The following is a 5009-nucleotide window of genomic DNA, read 5'->3' as shown; positions in this document are numbered from 1 at the left end:
TATGAATGGAAAACTGCAACAAGGGAATTATGCATCTTCTAGTAGACAGGGTGATGACAGAAATGAGCATTTGTTTATGGTGTAGCACATGAACAATTCTGTGACAAGTGTAGAAGAAAGCAATGATGTATTGTATGTTGACTCAGGTGCATCAAACCACATGATAGGTCATGCAGAATGGATGGAGGATGCAAGAAAAATGGAAAAACTAGGATTTGTGGAGACTGTGATGATACTGCACATCCTATTGTGCAGATTGGAAAAATTCATTTGTCTATGCAGGATGGGAAAAAGAAATACCTGTCAGATGTATTTCATGTCCCGAATATCACCAAGAATCTGGTTTCTGTTGGTAAAATGGTTGAGCAGGGCTTGCAGGTCAGATTTGATCCTCATGGATGCTTTGTTGAGGATATGAAAAATAAAGGTCGCTTGATAGCAAAAGAAAAGAAGAAGGGCAGAATGTTTACATTGGATGCAGACATGCTTGAATTGAGTGCAGCAATGTTTGCACATGGGACTGGTGTAGTTATAGATATTGATATCTGGCATAAACGCATTGGTCATGTTAATGTACATCGACTTAAATCAATGCAGGCCCAAAATATCATTGCAGGATTGCCTAAATTCAAGGTTGCAGAAATGCATAAGGTATGTGAAGCCTATCAGTTTGGAAAACAAGCAAGGAAACCATTTCCTAGACATGTTCAAGAGAGTAAAAAGCCATTAGAATTAATCCACTCTGATGTGTGGACTACTAAAGCTGCATCTCTTGGAGGCTGTCATTATTTTGTCACTTTTATTGATGACTATAGCAAAAAAGTTTGGGTGTATTTTATGAAAAAGAAAAGTGAAGTTTTTGGGCATTTCAAAACTCTTAAAGCTATGGTTGAAAAAGAAACAAGCTTGCAAATAAAATGCCTAAGGTCAGATGGAGGGGGAGAGTACCTGTCAAATGAGTTTGCAAGGTTCCTGTAGGAGCATGGCATAAAGCAGCAATATTCATGCAGTCATGCCCCACAACAAAATGGAATTGCAGAAATGAAAAACAGGCATATTGGAGAGGTATCTCGTGCCATGCTCAATGAAAAAGACTTGCCAGATTTTTACTGGGCTGAAGCAGTTGCTACAGCAGTCTACATAATGAACAGGACTCCCACTGCAGCAATACATGGCATGACTCCAGAGGAGAGGTATACTGGTAGGAAACCAGATATTTCGCATTTGAAGATTTTTGGTTGCATTGCCTATGTTCATGTGCCAGATGAGTTGAGATCCAAGTTGGATCCAAAAGCTGAGAAGTGCATCTTTATTGGTTACTCTCTGTAGAGCAGAAAGGGTATAGATGCTATAACCCTTCTACTCGTAAGTTTACAGTGAGCAGAGATGTTGTTTTTGATGAGATGAGTAGCTGGTATAAACCAGTAAATGTGATTGATGATATAGATGCACAAAATGGTAATGCTACACAGAATTCACAGCAGCAGTCACAAAATATTAGTGGACCTGGAACGTCCTCTAGCAGTGGTTCACATTCTTTGCCATGTACAGGTAGATTGAGATCAGAAGAATCTTCTCAAAGCAATGCAAATAGTGGTATTCATATATCACGAAAAGGAAAAGAGAAGGTAGATCAGCCCATGTTTGATGTGAATGCAGGTCACTCTTATGTGGATGGTGAATCCAGTGGCTCAGAACAGAGCATTGATGATGAGTTGGGTATTCCTTCTATTGTTACACCTGGAGTAAAGAAGACCAGGGATGTTTTGAGAGCACCTGGGAGTGAACCTACTTTGCGCAGGTCTACCAGAGCTAGATATCTAGTGGATAGGCTGAAATATGATGGATTTACAGCCATTCACTATGCCTATATGGTCAAAGTGATACAGGAACCAGAACCCACTTCTTTTGAGCAAGCCATGGGAAAAGAAAAATGGGAGAAAGCCATGGATGAAGAAATGGATGCCTTGGAAGCAAATGCTACATGGGAATTGGTACCTTTGCTTAAAGGTAAGAATGCAATTGGCTGTAAGTGGGTTTATAAGGTGAAGCACAATGCAGATGGTTCTGTGAACAGATACAAGGCAAGATTAGTAGTCAAGGGGTATGCACAAAAATATGGCATTGATTATGAAGAAACATTCAGTCCGGTTGCAAGGATGGCAACTATAAGAGCAGTCATTGCTATGGCTGCATCAAAGGAATGGTCTTTACATCAGATGGATGTAAAGAATGCCTTCTTGCATGGTGATTTGCAAGAAGAGGTATATATGGAGCAGCCACCAGGTTATGTGCATGCTGTTCATCCTGAGTTTGTTTGCAGGTTGAAGAAAGCATTGTATGGCTTGAAGCAAGCACCTAGAGGATGGTCTGACAAGATATGACAGTATCTTGTCACTATTGGCTTTCAGATTTCCAAGGCAGATTTCTCACTTTATGTGAGAAAAACAGAGAAAGGTATTATGCTACTTATCATTTACGTTGATGATTTGATTATGATAGGTGGTAGTGATGAAGATATCCTTCATGTGAAAATGCTATTGAAGCAAAAATTTGAGATGAAGGATTTGGGAGAGCTGCGTTATTTCTTGGGCATTGAGGTGATTGGATCACCAAGTGGGATACAACTCTTGCAGAGGCAGTATGGATTGGACATGCTGTCCAAATATGGGATGACAGGCTGTAGGCCTATTTCAGTTCCTTTGGGCAGAATGTGAAGTTGAGCGCAGATGTAGGTGAGCTTTTGGAAGATCCTACTATGTACAGACGCATAGTAGGAAGTTTGATTTATATGACTATTACCAGGCCAGATTTGAGCTATACTGTTGGATTGGTAAGTCAGTTTATGCAGGCTCCAAGGAAACCGCATTTGGATGCGGCTAGATACATACTCAGGTATGTGAAGTCCACATTGCAGTATGGACTACTTTATGAGACTGAGGTTCAGATACAATTGTATGGATACACTGATGCTGATTGGGCTAGTAGTATTTCTGATAGACGATCTACCAGTGGATATGTGTTCTCTTTTGGGAGTGCTGCAGTCACTTGGAGCAGTAAGAAACAGCCTACAATTGCCTTGTCGAGCACAGAGGCTGAGTACAGGGGTGCAGCAATGGCTGCATGTGAGGTAGCTTGGTTACATAAGCTACTTTATGATATGCATTAGCCTACAGATGGGCCAGTTGTCATTTATTGTGACAGCATGAGTAGTATACACTTGGCAAATAACCCAGTCTATCATGCTAGAACAAAGCACATTGAGGTGCATTATTACTATGTGCGAGAGAGAGTTTTACTAGGTCTTATTGATCTAGTTTATGTCAGCAGAGATGATCAGCTAGCTGACATATTCACGAAGGCATTGGGTGCAGAGAAGCTGCACAAGTTCAGAGACCTGCTTGGTGTGCAGGAATTGGGATTGATCTTGAGGGGGAGTGTTGAGATATCGAGCTCCACTCATGATATGCCAGGGTGACCATTGTGCATTTATGTCACTGACTTGTCAGTTGTGCAGATGCGGTTGGTACACCGCCCATGAATAATAGCTAGATGACAGCTATCCTTATCTACTCTAGTTCGGGCTCAGTTAGTATGCCACCTTAGTTAGTTGAGTTTGGTTTGAGACCCATATATAGGGTTCTTCTATTTCTTTGTATGAGAGTTCTTTTTGGCTTACACAACTAAGAAGAGGAAAACTGTTTTTAGCCTTCACCTTTGTGTGTATTCCCCCATTGTGCAAGCAAGAAAGCTACAAGTGAGACTCCTTCCTTCTCTCCCACAATCTTGACAGGATCAACATCAACTTTATTCTTCCCACTCCTTCCACTTTATTGGAGATTTTGCCTCTCTCTTTCTGAACTGAGTATCCAACAAATATTCAACTAAGTTACCATCAAGATTTATCCATCACATCAGCAAGGAGGGGACTCAAGAAACGGGTTCATCAAACATCAAAAGTTTAAATTTGCTAGTATCTCCTAATACTTACATAGTGCTTTTTGGCACTAGTATGCCTTGTGTCTTTTGACACATTAAGTTTCAATTGTGTTGCTAGTCAAAAAATTAGAGATTTGGAGTTGATTTTCAATGACAAACATGAAGATTCTATTCATAAAGAGAAGTGCAATAATTTTTACTCACTTGTACCACATAGAAGATACACTTGCTCTACTTGCAGGTAAATATGGAGTTGTGAGCATTCAAGTCCCATCCATGTTTCCATTTAACTTGAAGACATGCCTGCTATTTTGGAGATAGTGCAATAGTTTGAAGTCATTTTCGCTACCTCAAAGATGATGATACCTTTGCTTGAGGGGGACATGAACATGAAGACTAATGCAACTAATGCAAGCAAAGTCAGTAAAGAAGAAGACTAGGAGAACCTAGAAGAAGAGGACCAAAATATTAAAGCGGTGGACATTGAAGCTGCAAGAAAAGTGAAGAACAAGTACAAGATCAAGCTGGAATACATCAACAAGAAGACTTGCAATGAATTGAATATATATATCACAAGAAATGCTGAAAACTGCAAGGGCCTGACAGTCGTTGACCCAAATTTTTACTAGACTTTTTCCAGCCTTGTAATGCCTAGCCCAAATGCCTTTATCATAAGCTTGTAAACTCCTCATGTAGCCATGTACTACAGCCCTATGCACTTTGTGAGGCCCCTGTTACAGCCTTTGGATGACCACCATGTTTGTGGTACCCACACTTAGCCTTTTTTGCGATAGCCTCTGGTGTTTTTCCATGTCTATGGTGTGCCCACACTTTGCAGGTGTTGCATTCACTAAAGCCTCTACATACTTTGTACTTTTTGGTTGTCATTGAGGAAAGATGTTGAGATTTACAATCACACCCATTGTGGCATCTTTATATGAGACAGTTTAGGCTAAAGACATGTAGGCTGTAGGAATCCCATATGCATAGAGAGGAAGACTCGCACCTACCCAACTCTATATAACATTGTACTTGGATGTCACTTTCATATATGATGAATGCAATATCAT

The sequence above is a fragment of the Lygodium microphyllum genome, chromosome 15 (assembly GCF_053477565.2).
Source record: "Lygodium microphyllum isolate KBCC chromosome 15, Lygodium_microphyllum_v1.1.10, whole genome shotgun sequence".
In the NCBI taxonomy this organism is placed as follows: domain Eukaryota; kingdom Viridiplantae; phylum Streptophyta; class Polypodiopsida; order Schizaeales; family Lygodiaceae; genus Lygodium; species Lygodium microphyllum.
This window is presented reverse-complemented; position numbering follows the sequence as displayed.